This window comes from Taeniopygia guttata, chromosome 2 (assembly GCF_048771995.1).
Source record: "Taeniopygia guttata chromosome 2, bTaeGut7.mat, whole genome shotgun sequence".
Classification (NCBI taxonomy): domain Eukaryota; kingdom Metazoa; phylum Chordata; class Aves; order Passeriformes; family Estrildidae; genus Taeniopygia; species Taeniopygia guttata.
In genome coordinates, this window is record NC_133026.1 from 129,773,722 (window position 1) to 129,793,344 (window position 19,623).

The window sequence follows — 19,623 nt, forward strand, 5'->3', positions numbered from 1 at the left end:
CCAGAGCTGGACTTAACTAATTAGTCTGAGTGGAGGCCATGGAGTCACTTGGAAAGCTGATCAACAAGGAGATGAATCAGGCCTGCAGCAGGGCTGGCTACTTGGCTTACATGAGAAGCTTTGCTAGCCAGCAGGGACAAAAGAGCTGTGAAGCTACTCTGAGGGAGGGAGCTGCAGCACTGTGGAGTCTGCAGGCATTTCAGAAGACTTCTGTTTGCTCTTTGAGATCTACATGGCCAGCAAGAGCAGGGATGAGGCACATGAAGCTTTTTAGCCCAGGACCTGGGTTCCAGATTCTTTTTTTTCATGTAATACTGAATCTGTTTCCCTTTCCAAAACTCCCCTTTTCAGGACCCTTCATGACAGTAGAGGCAAGGATGAAATTAAAGGTCCAACATGGGTAAAACCTTTAGCATCAAATCTTCTGACCCCATTCAAGGCCAAGATGGGCAAGGTGCTCTTCAAAATTCAGATATCATCCTAATAAGATGAGATATGTTCCACTTTATGGATGGAAGATATTTCAGCCTTCATTTTGTGCTGGAAGCAAGCACAAAACAGGCACCCTCTCTCTTATGGAGAAAAGGTGTCTGGATAGGCAAGTAGTTTTATAGTTTTATTTTGTGTATCACCAGTACGCCAGTTTAAGATCAACAGATGAAAAATAAATCAATGGGACACTGCAGGAGATTGATATTATTTATATGAATGTGGTCATTCCTGGCAATATCAGATAGACTCATGTGGGGCAGCAAGGACAATGAAAGTAAAAGAACAAAGGCAAGAGCTGGCAGTTAGTTAAAATTATTTATCTTTTGGGAATTTATAAAGTCTTTTGCCCATTAAATCATTAGAAAAATGGGATGAGTTTTTTTTCTTTCATTGCATTACAGCAGAGGATGAAATTAGTTTTGTCAGTTGGACAGAACAGCCTAAATTTCCTGCTATTGTGATCCTGCTGCTTTACTTCTCATTAAAAAAAACAGCTAAAGAAGTTCAAAAGGCTCATAAAGAGAGAATATTTGATCCATTAGTGTTGGGTGTTTTTTTCCTTTAAAAAATTGAACTTTTCTTATTTTTAAATGCAAATACTTTCCTTTTAAATACATAGATATTTAGTCATGGTATCTGTGGCCATATGTTCATCTAGAACTGACTGGTTTCTGTTTCAAATGTATATTTTCTTTGTGTTTTTTTATCTTGTGAATTGTCTGCAAAAAAAGCCCAAAGCACAACATAATATATCGTTACCTTTTGATTACTTATTCCTCTCCGCAATTCAATTTTTCAGCCTGGATAAAAAGTTCTGACATAGGAATTTGGACATATAAGTTTCAAATAAAGGTAATGTATCACTACACTAAACAGACACTGTGTAAGCACTCTAGGGGTCTAGAAAGGCAGCCCCTGGTTGAAAAGGTAAGATCAGAAACACTCCTCTGTCAACTGTTGCACTCTATTAGCACCAAGCAACAGAACATGCATGGTTCCATAATTGCCACTCTGCAGGTGTAGAGCAGCAATATTTAGATGTGAGCTGCCTTATCTGTGGCTCCTGTACAAGAGGCTGCACCAGCAGCACAGTCCCAGTGGAGCTCAGACCAGTTCATTTTACATAGCCAGCCTGAGGATGAGCTAAAAAAGGGGCGTCTAAGAAAAAAGGGAGGTGGATGTTTGAGGAAACAAACAAGCATCTAACAAACAGCTTTGTCTCAGGGGTCCTGAGACCAGAGTCACAAACTGGGAAAAGTTTTAGGATGTGATCTCTGGTTGTATTAATGGTGTCTACATGCAACCAACATACAATGCCTTTCTTGGCCATGAGCTAGGTCCATACTTAGCTCACATTCCTTCTGCTTGTTCCTTTTTCAGTTACAAATCACCTCTGTGGCAATGCTTTTCTGAAATGCAGGCAGATTAGATCTACTACATTTCCTTTGCCTCAAAAAAAACCACAACAGGTTGGATGAGCACATCCTAATGTTGAGAAACGAATTCTGTATTTATCACCTATTCATGTTTTGAAACGTCTGTATTTTTTTTTTTTTTTTTTGCTTCGAGTTGTGTTCTGAAGTGTTTAGTATTATTTGGATCAGAATAGAAGCTGAGATGGTATTTGTACAAATCATGATGTTCTGAGGTATTTATTGCTTTTCAATGTGATATACCTGTGATGGGATAGAAGTTGTCTCCTCCCCTCGATGTGAATGTGCTTTAAGGTTCACGTCTCCCTTGTTTGTACTTGTTGCAGCTCTTGCTCATTATCCTGCTTTTGTCTGTTTGCTGTAATAAAATATTTATAGATAGCAAAGTCTTCTGCATGGCATAGACAAACAGAAGCAAGACAGATTTATCAAGGACCTAGATAAAATTTTTGTTAGTTTCTATGGCAAACAAAAAAATTGAGGTCTTACTAAAAATTAGTTTGAAATAAATAAATAAATTTAAATGGTTGTTAGTGCAATAAAATATCTATGGTTTTTGCCAGTGGATGAATTCAGCTCCTTATTTATTGACATGCAAGGTTTGAAATGCTTATAAACAACATCATAATGTGTCGCTGTCGAGGCAGGACAGGAATGAAGAGACTCTGACTCAGAAGGCTGCTGAGAGTAAAACTCCAGTTTATTCTAAATACACTGCTCTTTTATACAGAGCTTCGTGAGGACCAACTCCATTGGTCCTGAAGTGAAAACAACCCACACCATTGGCACAAAGTGCTTGACGCACAGTGATAGAACTTACCTATAAACAATGTGAACAACAAGAGAGATAAATAATTATTTACATTCTTCTCCAGCTCTTTCCCAGGCTTCTGCCTGGCTAGAAACTCTCATTTCTCTCTTTGACTGAATCTGAGACCCACAATAATGGTATGCTATTAACTGTCTTTATTAGTCTACAGACAGATCAAACCATAGTTTTTAAATCACGTAAAATGTTTGTATCTGATGGCCTTATGATTGGAAATGTAGAATGTATGTGTAATACTAGGTCATAGGGTTTATAAACCACACTGTACTGCAATTAATCAAGAAGAATTTGCAATGCATATACAAATTTTAGTCCATCAGTTGAAGCATCAGTCTCAATTGTTTAATTAAAAGAGACACCCTTTCCAGGGTCCAGTGCTGACTGAAATCAAACTGTCTTGGTTGACTCCTGAAGTTCCAGGTCAACAGGTGTTTGGTATCTTAAAAAAAGGAATACAAGCTCCTGTTAGTTACAGTGAGTTTTCTTGAATTCCTACATTATCTTGAAAGCAAAACTTTATAAATATTTTCTTTCGGTACTATTCTTCCTAAATAAAGACAAGACGTTCTTTTTTTCTTTTTTTTTTTCTTTTTGCCCCTAGACATCTACTGTGGTTCAAACTACTGTCATGTAAAGCAGGTATGTTACAGCTGGTCAGTAACACTCTGACCAACCATTACTGGTAGTTTGTCGATTACCATATGATTCTCAATTTTTTTATCACTTACAAATCACTTAAAAGATAAGGATATAGGGTTTTTTCCTGAATCAGTAAGTAGATAATTGCACAGTTCTGTTCACAATTCATAGTTTGTAAACTTCATTATATACATATAAAAACAGGGGAACTGAAACAGGTCAAAGGGTTTGAAGGAGTGTGAATATGTAAAGAGCTTGTCCATCTCTCCCACACTTCTGTGGTCATTTTGCTGTGTTTTATTTCCAAATGTTTGAGGATTAGAATCTTGACAAGTCATACTTGAATCTAAGAATCATTTCACATTCTTAAAGTAAATGAAAAAGGCATGTAACTCCCCGATGTGCATGGCTGGACATGGAGGCTCAGGCCCCTTTTGCCTTGCTGTCTCTACCACTGCAGACTTCCAAATTTCTGGGTGCAGCTGAGGTCAGCCACAGGGGCTCAGAGAAATGGACAGAAGGCAAAATTTTGATTGTTGAGGCCCACATATTGCAATTAACTGAAATTCTCTTGGAAACTCCATTTGACTCTTCAAAATGTTTTGGAACAAGAAAATCAGAACCCTTTCAGATGGTAACTGAAAAGCAAATATTTGCCTTATACATAGGTTACATATTTTCTTAATTTTCTTCAGAACTAAGTTTCTTCAGAACTATTACCATCCAGCCTGGATAATGTTTACTTTGAAAAAAAAATTGATATATGATATCATCAGGGGCAGGACTCAATAAGTTATATACTGTTGGTAAAATACGTACTGAATTCATCCACAGAGAGCACTCACCTACTTTATCTAGCTGAAAAATTGTCCTGGGATTGCTACTCTGCCAAGTATATTCACAAGCTTTAGTTCTGCTGTAACTTTGAACAAGTGAGTAGGAACTGCATTTTTAGTATTTCCCTTGGTAATTTAAGCCATGCCATGATTAAATTTACCTCTCCTTCAAAATCCAAGACAATGTTTTCTTACTCAGTTCTGGGACAAAACTTACATCACACACACAGGAAGCCCAGCTTAGATCTTACAACATGATCCAGAAAGCATGCAAATTGCTAGCACTGAATCAGTCCTTGCACAATGAAGAATATTCTAAATGTAATAATGTCTTTGGATTCATGTGTGTGTCTGGATCTTAAATGAAACAACAAGGTTCTTTATGAATTTTATGTAATGTCTGTATTGTGCTCAAAATAAGCACCCAAATATCAACTACAACTCTGGCAGAATTTAGGCAGTATGGCTCTTGACCTAATGGTGTTCATACAGAATAAATCAAAGAATAAAAAAAGAAACTTAAATCAACATTTAAAATGTGGTGTTTCAGATGCCCAGCAGCCAAAGGGTAATCAGCCCATTCAGATCCCTGTGGGCTTTTGTGGCAACATTTGCAGTAGAAATACCTGCCTGATCTGTCATTGATGTGGCTCCTGGCTTGAGATTTCCTCTGATTTCCTCTTTAGAAATGATATTATTTTTTAAAAAGGAAAAGGACTGTCTTTTAGCACGTATCAACAGGAGTGTGGTACTTAAACTCATAAGTACATCTTTAAAAGAAAAAGTTAAACAAAAAGTATAATTAATGAATGCTGCCTGGCTCTGCGTGTCTCAGATGAAATATGTTCTGTTAAAAGGCCATTATGATAATTTGTTATTCTACACTATATATGTATTATATACATCATGGGTATTAATATACAGAATATATATGTACATATATATGCATATAACAAAAGCTTTGGCATTGATTACTAGAAGCATCTTTTCTTTTGGCTATGGTACAGCTGTGAATGCTGAGCCACAGTTAAGTCTGACTCATAAACCATCCTGAGAAGATGATAGGAGGCACCAAACCCTGCACTGAATTTAGATTTAAAAGCGATTATTCACAATCCTAAAATTAATTGTATCTTCAGAGGTTTTGGCAGCTTCTCAAAAGAAATCATAGCATTAAAAAATATTTGACTCCTAAAAGTTTGGTCCTGCAACACCTAGGTTTGTGGAAATCATCCCAGTAACTTGATCCTTCATGAAGTTCATAATGAAATGTAAATGTTAATCCCTTTGTTACCAATCCTGTTCTAACATCCAGAAGACAAGGAGTCTGGTTTTTGCTGCCAGGGCTGTGCAGAGGACCTTGGGAGCCACAGAGGGTTGGCAGGTCTGCCCAGCTCTCTATGAGACCTTGTGATGGTCACCCTGTTCTTGCTCTCAGGCACTCGTCCAGGACAGATGCTCCAAGCCCCTGTGCAAACAGCAGTTAGCAGCAGCCATGCCACACCTGCACTTCAGACTGTCCTGCAAAAAACACTAGGAGCCAGCTCTGCTTTTTGTGAGGTGTAGATTTCTGGTTGTGATGTGGGGAACTTAGGCAGCCAAACAGCTGCAGGGAGCTTGTGCATGAGCTGGGCACCAGCCTGTTCAACCTTGTACAAACTGGTGATTTTCTCCATACCAGATCCCTCTGGGGACAAGGCAGGAGGTGAATGCCTAGCTCCACAGGTTGGAGAAAATGTGGTTTGCAATGTAGAACTGTAGGCACCAAGGGAGCAGTGAAACTGAGCAATTTGAAGGTTGGACAACCATTGAATATACTCTCTAGGCATCACTTTTGGAATTACAAAGATCTTTTTTGCGTCTCTAATATACAAAAAGATAAAGAATCACACTAAACTGGTTATTTTCTGCATTAATTTATGTATTTCCCTACAATAGCACTTCTTTATTAGTCAAAAAAATGCAAAGGAGAAAAAAAGTCCCTTACAAAATGTTATAAAATCTGAAGGACGGAGATGTAGATAAACCAGCCTGTTTCTAGTACGATTTTTCTATCTGCTGGTTTCTATCATTAAGTGCTATTACGTTTCTGTTGGCTCCACTGAAGACACCTTTTATTGAAGTTTTGTTCTTTATATATTTATTTATATGGTGTCTTTAAGTCACCTTCTAAATCTGAGTTATTAAAGGCATTGCATTTCCTGGGTTTTTCACTGGATGGCATATTTTCCAGTTCTCTAATGGTTCTTTCAGTTCTTTGCTATCCCATTCCAAGGTTTTTTAAACATTCTGCTTGAATTATTCAGAGGTTTAAAGTGTAGCCAAAATAGAATATGTTTTCTTTAATGTTGTGGATAAAGAATTTAAAGAACTACAGATTCAAAAATTTATCCTTTCAGAGTTTCTCTTGAAACACACTCACATAAAAAGTATTCTTTGCTTACATACAGCTGAGATTTATCATCTGTTTTGCAATCTATTTCATATGTGCAAAGCTATTGCTGCAGCATTGTAGCTCCCTAGTCAAAATGTTGTGTTATGTGAATGCCTAAGAAATGTCCAAGTGTATAATGTTTATACTCAACCTCATATCGATCCTTTCATAGCCCATTAAAAAGAAAGAAAAAAGGGTTATTTTGACAAAATCTGTTTCCCTAAGCAATCCTGTGTTCTATTACCAGGTTTGTGAGTAATGCACTGAATGACAGTATTATGGAAAAATTTAGGTAGGAAGGGACCAAAAAAGTGCCCAAGGATGGTGTTCAGCATCTCTAAGTTATAGCCTCATATGATGAATCTTCTCTTTTACCTGAAGTCAAGAAACTTTACCTTAGGAACTCTCCAAAATATGACTTTTTAGTACAATCACTGGTGGTGGTGGTGGTAGCATTTGCCAATATTTTGGCTCTGCACCAATCACTGTGCTTTAGAAGACTGAAGAGGAAGAAAACTTTGAAAAAGAAGCTGTAGTGAAAGGACAAATGATAAAAGGCTTCTTGAAAATACTACTAGATAGTAGTAGATATGATATTGTAGGTATAGAATAGCTTCATTTAATGTGTACCTGGTAATGTTGAGGGAAAAAAAAATCAACTCTCCTTGCCCCTAAATATATGGAAAATCCATTCAAATGTAAGATGATATTTCACAGAAAAAAGCATAAAAGCAAAACTGCAGTAAAAAAAAAAAAAAAAAGGCATGAGATGCTACAGAAGACCTGTAGTAATCTTGGTATGGTTTGTAGCTATGTTAAACCTGGTTAGGTAGTGAAAGGATACTTCTAATACTGCCACTGAATCCAAGGCAAAGGAAAAGTTTCACTCACAGTCAGATAAATAAAATCTTTTTATTCAAAAGATAGAAAAATCAATCATCTACTTTAATATCTACAATAAGTACAATTAGGAATGCTATTCGGAAACAAACAAACAAACAACCAACCAAAAAGTAAACAATTAGAAGAGAGATGAAATGCCATAGTATAAAATCACAGAATTACTGAATCATTAAGATTAGAAGAGACACTCAAGACCATGTATTGGTGCAGCTGTATATATAAACTGAACATAAAGGTGACCATCAGCCATCAGTGGTGCTGTGGCCACTTAAAATTATAATGAAATCCTTGACCACATCAGGAGAAGTGGAGAGGGCTTGCATGGCGTATCATGATTAGTTTTGCCGCACACTCTCTCAGGAGCCACATACACAGCAAGAACTTGTTGAGTGAAACAAGAGTGAAAGCTGAAAAAGAAAATTATTGCTGCCACTAAATACCCTGGGCAAGCCTTGGAGAACAAAATGAGATAGTTAGGTTTAAACACAATGTTGATACTACAAAATAAATTCAAAAAGGCCATAAATACTTTAAGACTGGAAATTAGTAAGAAGTGTCTAACTATCGTGAAGGTGTGAAACAGTCCTCTAACAGCAGGAGGAAAATTTATTCACTGCTGTTTTACTTAAAGCACCTGCTTATAATGTAAAATCTACTTTCTGAAATGTGTTTTTTATATTAAGTGGTTGCCTGTGACAACTGAGGAACAGCCTACATCACTTCTTCTAGACTGAGAGCAATCCCCCAGGCATTTTGAGAAGACAGTAAAGGACTCAAATCCCAGGTATCTAGTTAGAAGTCTTCATGAAACTTAATAATTGCCTGATTTTTTTTTTTCTGGCCAGATTTTTGATTTTTTTGCATATAAAAGGATGGTTTGATAGAAGCCTCCAGCTTTTCCTTATTTACATCTTCCAATCTTCCTCTACCCATTGTATCAAATGTAGACAGAATGAACAACGGCTCTCCCAAATCAAAAAGAAGCCACATGATGGGAGTGGAGGACAGAAGTTCATCATTTGAGAAAGGACAAGTGACAAAGAGACTGAGATTTTGAGTGACGATTACACAGTACTTCTGGCGTGGTATAAATAAATACCGAAGTCAAATAAAGTAAAATAAAAGTCCCCCGTCTTCTAGGGTGTCTCTTATGAAACAAAAAGATGCTTTGTGCTGACTTGCTGCCATCATCCTTTCCTCCAGTCTCCTACTGGGATACCTTCATGTGTTCAACCTGCCAACAGCAGCAGGCCACACGGCCTCTGGGAAGAGCACTAGTGATGGGTTCTCTTATGTATAAACTGGAGCTAAAGCCACCAGAGTTACTCTGGGCTCCCACATGATCTTGTCACGACATTTTCTCCTCACTTTTGTCTTCTTCTGGTAACTCAGCTGATGCCTCAATCCACAGCACAGGGAAATGGAAGTATGGTTTCTGTCTTTTCAGACAGCAGAGCATTAATTAGCACCATGACTGGGGCCTCATCCTATGCTACCTTACAAGGATGAGACAAGAATGGGTAAATTGTTCTGCACTTGGCCCTGCTGGGTTTGCTATAATGTCTATTAGTGCTCAGCTGTCTTTTTAATTTTTCCCATTTCTCTGGCTACAGGAAAGGTTCAGGAGCCAGTGCTCAGAATTAAAGATAAGGTGAATCCAACCACTTCCAGTTTTGCTTGTTATCTGTATGCTTCCTTTTAGAGATTAGATTTTGTACACCCACATCACAGGCAATTAATTGTGCCTTACAAAACTTGCTACTTTCTGTTCGTTTGTTTGTTTTTTGTTTGTTTGCCAGGAAACAGAAATCACAATTCCTTGGGAACAAAGCAGGAATTTTCTTTTTTCTTCTTCATACATAATACCGTAAGTGTTGATATAAACCCCACACTTACTTTTCCAGCCCGGACTACAGACCGCGCCGCTGCTGTGTCAGCTAAGAAACGACGGTCCGTGCTACTTGGCCAGCTTATTTCACGCTTCCCTCAGCAATTTCCCCGACGGAGACTCCCACCGGTTCGCCGCGGTGGCAGACACCGCATGAATCACCAGGGACTGTTTGCTTTGGCCCGCGGGTCCTGCGCCTGGGGAATGGGATTTCCATTCCTCGACGTTTCCCTTGGTCTGCTTCCCTGGAAGGCTGCGGCCCGGGGAGCACGGCGCTGGCCGGGGAAGGATGCGCTGAGCCGCTAGACAGAAACTACACCGCTTTTCTCTAGCGGGAACCCACGGCCCCCTCCGGGAGAGCCCCCTCGGCCGGAGTAGGCGCTGCCCCCGGGGCTGCGGGAGCTCCCCTCTCTGCCCGCCCGAGCGCGGGGACAGCTCTGCCAGGGAAGGACCAGCGGCGGCGCCGAGGTGCGCGGGGCGGCGGGGCAGGGCCGGGGCCGCCGCGCCCGGGAGCCCAGAGGGACGGGCGGCCCTTGTCCCTGACGGGGCTGGCCGGAGGGAGCGGGTCCGCGTCTCTTGGGACCAGCGGGAACGCCTGGGCCGACAGCCCATATCCCGCAAGAGCCGTCGATTCCCTCTCTTTCCTGCTGGCAGGCGTGAGGGAGCGGGAGAACAGTCCGGGTCCCATACACGGGGCAGGCGGGAAGGGTGGGCCGGCAGGTCATACCCCTTAGCGGGCAGGAGCGAAGCACCGCGTCCCTGACGGCAGAGGCGGCTGAGAAGGAACGCGGCTCTCCGCGGCTCGTTCCGCGGCCTCCCGGCGCCGCGCCGGCTCTGGAGGTCTGGGCAGGGCAGCCAGTGTCTCCATAGCGGGACTCCCCGCTTTCCCTCCCCTCGGCTCTAAGCCGCTCCTGCCGCCGGGGACGGGGCTGGCGGGAGGCGGCTGCTCCCGAGGGGCGGGCGGGGGAGCGCCGTCCGGGGCCGCGCCGAGGGGAGGAGGCTCCGCGCTCGCTCCCGGCCGCCGCCGCTGCCGCGCCGAGCGGAGCGGCCCCGCCAGCCCCTCAGGTAAGCCCGGCTCTGCCGCCTGCCCTGCCCCGCCTCGTCTCGCCCGCCAGGCGGGTCCGCGGCGCTCCGCCCGGGGACACCGCACCCCGCCGCGTCCCGCGCCGCCCGGCGGAGCTCGGCATCGCTGCCATCCCCGGTCAGCACTGCCGGCGGCCCCCCCCGCCCCAGGGCCCCGGCTCGGCGGAGGGACGGCCCTGCCCCGGGGGCCCCTCCGGGTGGGGGGCGGCCGGGAAGGCCCCGCGGGCGGCGGGGTCTGCAGCGCGGGCGGCGCGGGCCCGGCGGGAGCGGGAGGCCGAGGCGAGGGGCCGCGGCGGCGTCAGGGGCTGCGTTGGATGTTCGCTTGCTGGGTGCCGCTGGAGCGGTTTGCTGCTCGTGGTGCACCCCGCAGGAGAAGGGTTTCCCTTTCCTTTGGACTGCGTGGGTCTGAGCAAACTCTTCATTTATCCTCCCCTCCGTGCATGCCGCAGTAACTCATTTAACAGTGCATCTGCGGTAAGGAAGCCCCTCCAGTGTATTGTAAGATCAGTGTAGCAACTGAACCGAACTTTGCTTAGAAACATGTTCGAGAGTAGCCTGCAGGTGTCTTTACCAGCTTGTAGCTGGTGCTTCTCCCCGTGCCAGGGTTAAGCCCACAGGTAGCTCTGCGCTGCAGGGCTCACCTGGGACGTGCAGGGCAGGGGCTGCCCGGGCTTCCTGAGAGCCCTGCGTTTGCTGGAGGTGGAAGGAGTGAGGGATGGTTTGCTGAATATAATATACTTACTCTGGAAACCCTGCTGAGATGGTGCTCATTAATGTGGCAAAAATTATCATGGCATCTTTAATGACCATGTATTCCTGTTTCAGAGACAGTTCTTTCTGTGTCAAACTGGCCTGTATCACTACTAAACTGTAGAATATTATTGACTGAGAGAGAAGAATGCAACCTGCATTTATGTAATACTTCCTAAGTGCTTGGGTTTTGCTTGTTGGGGCCATTGTACTAAGGGTGAGTGATCCTTACTGAGGTCTGAAAAGGTGACATGTTGCGTTACATATTATAGCTGCGCTTCTGTCAGATAGCTGACTACTTCAGAGGAAATTATCAAACCGTATTCCATCAAAAATTCTCCTAAATGAAGAGCTAAATAAAATACACATAGGGCTTTTCCATTAAATCCTACAAAATCTACAAAATAGTTTTGGAGTATTACACTTTTCATGTAGATGTCTCAGCTTTAAGCATGAGATTTTCTAAACTTTTCCTCATATAATGTATATCCCTGTGCTAGTCATCAAATTAAATTTGATTTCCTTTATATCTTCCGAAAATGCAGCATTCAGTTACACAAAGCTGCCATTAAGATCCTTAATCCTGCACTCGATATTCACACCTAATTACTTTATGTGAGTCTTTCCATTGACTTCACTGGGATTTCTCACAAACAAGGGAATGCACATTCTACTGCTTATGAGCTGGGACTCAGGGGCCCAGCTGTGATGGTAAAAGATGTTTTAGTCAGTCCAGGCAAACTTCAGAAAGGCTAATCAGATCTGAATACTATCTCATGACTTACAAACCATCTCCATAGGAAGGTAAAACAATAAGCACTGTTTCATTGTATTGTGGGTATCATTAACAAGCTCTTTTTATACAGTGTACTCAGTGTTTTCATTATGAGCGAAGAGTGTTTGGAATGGAGTGGGTTTAATCCCCCAAATTATTGGTTTACAGTGGTGCTGGTACTGGGGTCAGTGTGACTTTGCAAATAAATTTCAGAACTGCTGTAGCCTTTTTCCCCCCAAACCTTTCTGTTTTCAGTTAAGTCTGTTGTGGTTTGTGACTACTTCAGAGACAAAACTAAGCAGCCTATATGTGTATAATATGTCATAGAATATAGGCTTTCATTTAAACACCTACTGTGCATGGTAAAAGTGAATTTTCTCAGCTTTCCCATGCTACTTTTCTGGGCATGTTGTGGAAACTCTGATGTCTAGATGAGATTCAGTACCAGAAAGTGCAAATGAGTCTTTCTCAAAAGAACAAGATAATGAAAAGGTCTATTGTCCAAGCGGCAACTGAAGAAAATCATGGCATGGAGATTGATGCTGTCATAAAATAAGAATTCCCACTGCTAGAGCTTGCTGTCTGACCACTGGAAACTATGCAGAGTAAACCATACTATGGGTATACTGTTCTGTAGCACCACCATTAACTTTTATGTGATGAGAACTTACTGAAATGGTCCTCATCTTCACCTCTGAGCAGGGGTTGGGGCTGATGGCTTACAGAGGTCCTTTCTGACCTAAATCATTCTTTCATTATATGATTTAGAAGTTATTAATTTTACAACAGTGATATTAGAAAGTCTGATATGTCATTCAGACGGATGACTTTAAATTAAGCAACAGATCCCTTAGTCTTCTTCATTTCATCAGAGCTGTGTAAAATTAAATTATATATGTAGTACATATACTCTAAGCCCATTGAATAACGAAGTCTGTTGTGTGGAAGTCCCACTATGATATTTACATCTGACAATAAAATTGAATGCTGACCTCTGCTCTTTCTGATATGCTGTATATTTTGTTATCTGAACTCATCTATTCATGTGTATGCTTATCTGGCCTTTGTGCAAGGATAGGCAAGTTGTCCTTTCTCCAGCACTCTTTGGACAGCTTCCAGAATGTGGTTGCCCTCCTGTAACTTGTAGCACCTTTGGTTATGCTCTGCACATGTGTATTGTGTACAGGGTTGGGTTTGTGGGCATATTTGGCTGATTACCAAATGTCACTCACCTCCCCTTCTAGGAGCTGCTCTGTAATGTATTTTGGGTCTTCCCTGTACTGTTTCAAAATCAAAGTTAATTTACTCCACTGTCACATTTGATTTTATTAGTCCAAGTTACAACTCTGCTGTGGGATTTTTTAGCAGCAGCTGGAATAAATAGGTACTGGTGGAGATTCAGCTGCAGCCCAATTCCTATGCACGGCAGGGGCATCTCTCAGTACAGAAAGCACTGGAATATCCTTTTAGTTGCCAAGGTAGGGATATATGCTGGATGAGGAGAACTGTATGGAAACATAGGAGACAAAAGTGGAAGATTTTGTGAGTCTGTGTTCGTCACCTTGTCCCCACCGCTATGCAGACATGTCTGGAACAGACATTGCTATCACAAGCTGGGATTGTGCCCTACTGCAGACGCAAAACAACAACTTGTGGCCATGAAGCTTCATGGACTCATGCAAAGAATTTGTCCCAGTCTTCTCACACTGGAGTACACAAGTTCTGGTCCTAAATCCTGTCCAGGTTCAGGTTATTCATACTGTCTGGACACTCATTATTTCAGATTGATACAAGACTGATGTTGCCAAGTCAACAGTTCCTTTTGTTACTGTGGTGGCTTGCTGTGCTACTGTGAAAGCTGTTTGTAATTGGGTTGGCTGTCTCAGAATACACCAGAATTACTAATTGACTTTCAGAAAATGAGTTACCCAGATTTATCTCATACTGCTGACAGCATGAATGGCCCAAGGTAGCCTCTTAAAAGAGCTAAAACATTTTTTAGCAAGTGAGTATTGCTCTAATGGACATGGACAGCCGGACATGATGCAGTTGTGAGTTCATGGGCATCCAGGTTCATGGGCACCTAGTGCCTGGCATCAGGGTTGAGCAGCATGTGAGGAATTTACAAACTTACAGCATCTGCATCCTCATTTCTTCTTGGTGATCTAACTCTATTGGTGAAATGCAGTTAATAGTCATGATTTAGAATAGGTGTCTACCTGTCCTGTGCTGCTAAGCCCAGTGAAGCCTTCCTTATGCAGCAAAGAGTTACAGAAAATCCAGTCCATCACTTGGTGAAACAGGGTGACAGTAGAGTACTCCTTTGTAATGATGAAGACAAGATGGTGCTTTTTGCTGATGTGCTAAATATCACTTTCCCAGTTGTGGCCACCTGCCCCCACACAATACCTACATGGCTAGGGACGTAATATATATAGGATTTATAATGATGTTTTGTGATGTTGGACTCTGTAAGCCTCTATAGCTCTTTTTTAGAACTGGAAAATGCCTGTGTCAGCAACTGGTCCAGAAAGACAGAGGAAATTACTAACACTCTGTGTCATGATGCCCATGCTACACAGTGATTTTAATGAGTAGTGAACTAGTAATGTATGTGCTGGCTTGTGGATAGTGAAGTACTTTGGGATATATTGTAACTGATAGTTAAAAGGGCTTTACAGTGCCTGCAGCCTTTTTTTTTTTTTTTTTTTAATTTCTGAGATGCTGAGATGGTGGGATTGAGAATGAGGTATTTTGTGGCATTCATGTAATAAGACCTCATTTATTTTTCCAAGTAACTCACCATGTTTGCTAAATTGGGGAAACAGACTGATTTTATTGACTCACATAGATTGCTTGCAGTTAATTTACCTTCAGTGAAAGTTTTTGATTTGATCACAGGTTCCTGTTATCTTAAAAATTGGGAGATAATAAGGAATGCTGGAAGAACTTCAGAATGGTTCCCTTCTAAGCACTTTTTCTCTTTATAACTTAAAAACACAGAAATTAGGTCTGTTGGAAGCTTAGTGAGAGTAAATGGCTGTCTCTTTTAACTATGAAACAAGAAAAGCCAAAGGCAACCTCTGTAGTGCTAATACCTGTTGCCTTTGGTGCTTTTTTGTCTTCTGTTTCCCTCCCATCTATGATGAGAAATTATACAGGGTTCAAGAGAGGGGACATTATTTGCAGGTGTTGATGTCCCATGTAACTATTGAGTATTTCCCCTTCTGTGTATTGTGCCAGTTTTGTTGGTAGCTGGAGAAGGTAGAGATGTAGGGATTTGTGAGTTTTATGTTTCTGATTTAGCCTTGGAAGGAAACTTGTACTACAAGACAAGGAGGGAGACCATACAGAGGAGCAGAAGGTATGAGCTGAAACATATTACTATCCTTGTTTTCCAATTTGTTTTTCAGCATGATCTGCTCAGCAAAGACAGGTACATTTTAAGGTTCTTGAGTGAAAAAAAAAGGTGATCTTCCAGGCCAGTGGAGGGGTTTTCTTCTTTGTAAAAGAAATTTTCCTGAAGTGTGGTAAGAGATGGAAGGACACTGACTTGGCATAAACTACACAGCATCTCTTTCCCCTTGATATTATTTAAGAGTTATCACAGTGAAGAGGACAAATATTAATAACCTGCAACAAGCAGTGGGAGAAGCACACTGATTTACCACTGACACTGAATTTTCAGTGGTGTCTCTGCCCAAAACAGCCATCAATCCCTTACAAGGAGACTTCCGTGGAAAGATATTTGAAAACACAGAAACAGGCTTGTATTGTTTCTGCTGTCCAACAAAGGAAATAGGTATTTTAAAGATGAAATCTCAATTTTATTTTTTAGTATTCCTACACCATGGTTCATGAAAGTCCATAACAGTGCATCAGAAAAATTACTCTGATGTATGGGTATATGGCTAAGCTAGCACAGGTAAAATTGATAAGAACACACCATTCCAATATTCAGCTCTTGACTAGCAGCCAGTTAGGGAATGAGGAAAGCGTTAAAAGACTAGAGAACCTGTCTTCTTATTTGCCATCTTCTGGGAGAATCTCCTTTTATGCCAAACTTCTTCTAGACAGCTGCAGATACAGCCATACATCCAGCAGCCCTCACCAGATTGTACCTCTGTAAGCAGCAGTTGTCTCTTCTCTGTTAGCAGCTTCTTCACATGTCCAGCACAGCACTGTGCTGCACTGAGTGCTCCAAGGCTGCTGTGAAAGCCCTACTCTTCTTCCTCTCACTGTGGGTAGAGGAGTGGAGCAGTGAAAGCTGGTGAATCTGGTGCTCAGCCTGGTAGAGCCCCATGGACTGCCAAACCACCTTTTGCTGGTTTTTTTGGTTGTTGTTGTTGTTGTTTTCTGGTTTTGGGGTTTTTTTTGTTCTGTTTTTGTTTTTGTTTTTGTTTTTGTTTTAGCTGTTCAGGATGTTTGTCTTGCAGTGCCTTGGTCTTGAGTCTGCCCAGGGGAGTTGGTTCCTGTTATAGTGCTGACAGCTGGAATCAAAGTGCCCAAAATATATTCCCCAGGTAGTTATAAAAATATGACTTTGTAAGTTTGATACTTTGGGAATGTGTTCTCATCTGGTAGGGCAAGGGTTAACCAAGGAAGATACAGAGGGCTGTGGCAGGAGGGCTTAGCCTGCTGGAAAAATGAGGTGTTAAATACTAAATGTGGTGCAGTAAACACCATCCAGCTTCTAAGAGTGAAAACAGGAGACCTTGCCAAAGGCCCAGACGATAAACAGAGAACCATGGGAGGACTGTATGTGGAGCAGCCATGCAACCACCATGCAGACCGGTCATGTAAAAATGCAAGCAGCAGGGACACAAATATGCACCTGGAACTAGAGCAAAGCACACAAGTCCAGGCTGTCATCACCCCAGGAAAGCAGCACAGAAGCTTTCAGTGTGGATGAAGGGGTGACAGCAGGCTTGGATCAGTGTATGCTATCACATATACAGCCTTTGGGAATTTGGGTTTGGGGTTGTTTGGTTTTTCCTTCTCATTGAAAATAGATGCAATTTTGCTTACATTTTTATTTTAGATTATATGTTGTTGTTTTGTTTTTGTGTTTTTTTTTCTTTTTTTTTGAAGATGAGGCAATTGAATCTCTTTGCTGTTACGTATAGCTTTTGTTTGAAACAGTATTTTAAAACACTGTTTATGAGGGTAGGAGTGTGTTCATAGTAGATTTTATTTTAGCAAGAGTTGGATCCTTTTTGTGGATCTCTAAGTAGATTTATTATCAGAATAGTAGAGATATTGAGATCTGAGGATCTAAGGTTTCTGAATGCAAAGTAAGTACTATTGAACAATATGTTATTCAGTGGTTCTGTTTCTTTAGTAACCCAACCTTACTTTTCAAAGAGACTGGTAAAATTACACTAAATTGAAAATATACTGCTTTAATGTATTTCAGAATTCAATGACAGCTAATGAATGATTATGGAGACAACTCAGTTTATATGGTCAGCTAATTATATATTGTATGCTATGTAAACATTTTCCTCACAGAATTCAAAGACTTAAAATCACAACAAACCCTTTTTTTTCTTATTTCTGGAGTTGCTTATGGACAGCTGTGAGTGTAGTGAATTTGTAACTATGACCAAATATCAAAAATTGCTACAAAGGTATAAAATATGTTAAATGTCAGAATGTAGGAGGGATTATTTTGGGGTGGGACTGTACTGAGACACTGCATTACTGCCATTTCCTTTGGCATCATGTTGTTACTGGGTTGTTCAGCGATGTGTTGTGAAGGCTCTGCCACATTGTCCTTGGTTCTTTAATGTGCCATCAGGCACAGCTAAAATGGCTTTATTTAGAGTTTAGTGCCATCTTCACAGCTGTTTAGGGTGGATAGAAAGGAGGGATGAGTTAGTTCTCTGATAAGTAGTTAAGAGCCAGAAAGCCCTCTTGAGCATTCACTTCATGCCTAGTTCCTGTAACACCTTGCAAGGAGGATATTTCTCTATTCTCTTTAGCCCTGAGAGCATGGCTTCTGATTTTCTAAAACATCAGTGCTAGAATTGGCATGTATCCTTGAAGTCCATTTGCCTCGTGTGCTGAATGAGCAGGCCTGAGCAAGAGGAGACCCCTGGCACATCCCTGTCTGTGTTGATGTTCTGAGGAGTGAAGAGACCGCCTGGGATTGGTGATCTTCAGATGTAACAACTGTTGCCTCCAGCGAAACATAGTCCCATTTCCAGTGGTGTGTGCTGATTCCAGTGCTCATCTGTTTCTGACTAGAACTCTGGAAAAACTCTAGCAATAATACCATCCAGATGTCCAGAAATTAAATTTTTCTGGTGGCCATTTTTATAAACACCAGCTATTTCCATCTCTTTCCTAGTTTGAATGTCCTTAAATCGTGATTTGCCCATTACTGGATAATATTGAACACTGAAGTAAGGCTGGGCATTTTGGGTGCAAAGACTCATTTTGACATATGCATCAGAATGTTGTGTCTGCATTTGGGGCTGCTGAGTAGGATATACAAAAGGAAAAAGAGATTGGTAGTCAGAAAAATACATTAGGTGTAATGGTTGCATGGAAAAGACTGAAAAATAATGAACAAAATATCTTTATTAGAGAGAAAATATTTATTCAGAATTTTCCTTTCTGAATAACTCATGGTGGGAAAGAAAATTCATTGTCTTTCAGAACTGAAGCATTTAGTTGCCTTATGTTACATATCTGCTATTAGGTTTAGGACCCTGTTAAAATTGTTTTCAAGTCTTAGTTACTTCACCAAGAATTACTGTTAAAATTTGCAGTGCTTCAGAAGTTCCACTCAGATTCAGTTAAAACAGTTCTTTGTTATGAAAATGGGTAGTTCTGTCCATCTCTTGCACACCTAGGGGAGCTCTTTACTAAGTTTCATCATATCACCCACTCCAAGACTGAATCCAGCTCTTGTGGGATGCTCTCAACCACAACAATAATGGTTTGGGGGAGTGTAAAAGGAGCCTCTGTCTGAGGAAGCCACCAGTGGGGAACACAGCCAGAAAATGAGTCTCTAGCATGTCAATCTTTGTTTTCTGTTTGTGGCAGAGTCAGACACAGCTTTTCATGATGCATTAAAAAGCTTCTGGTCAGGGATTATCTCTCAATGTGGGAATTTTGGCTGTCAGTTTGTTCTTCTGTATGATAAAATTGCTCCAGAACCTATGGCAAGCTCCTTTCCAGTCCTCAGGAGTCTATTCCTGCAAACAAGATTAATCTTGCACTGGTATCTTCAGGTTAGCAACCTTGTACTGTCTTCTGAAAAGTACCTATGAGTTGTCACCAGTTCACATTTGTAGTTGCTGTTTCTGAAATACATTTTCTTCTCTCTATTTTAATTATCCAGGATTTTCTGAAGCAAGAATCCCTCAGACTACAGGAACCATTAAACTTCTGAAAAAATTTCCAAAGGAGCACTGAGTAGAATAACAAAAAAATATTTGTGCCCTCCTCAAACCTGTTTATGCTGACAGGCTGAGTGAATCAAACTTCCTTTCCTTTAAAAATACTTGATTATTATAAATTGTTGTGAATGTTGACTATGGACTTAACTAAC

At 41.4% G+C, this 19,623-nt stretch overlaps 1 protein-coding gene across 5 annotated transcripts in view; it reads left to right on the forward strand.

Moving 5' to 3' along the window:
- Positions 1–10,390: 10,390 nt before the first annotated feature.
- Positions 10,391–19,623, forward strand: part of MATN2 (matrilin 2) — a 68,162-nt gene continuing 58,929 nt past the window's right edge. For all 5 annotated transcript variants that reach the window (XM_030266456.4, XM_030266459.4, XM_072924845.1 and 2 more), the window contains exon 1: positions 10,391–10,519. The gene's annotated coding sequence lies outside the window, so the exon portion shown is untranslated. The remainder of the gene's footprint in view (positions 10,520–19,623) is intronic.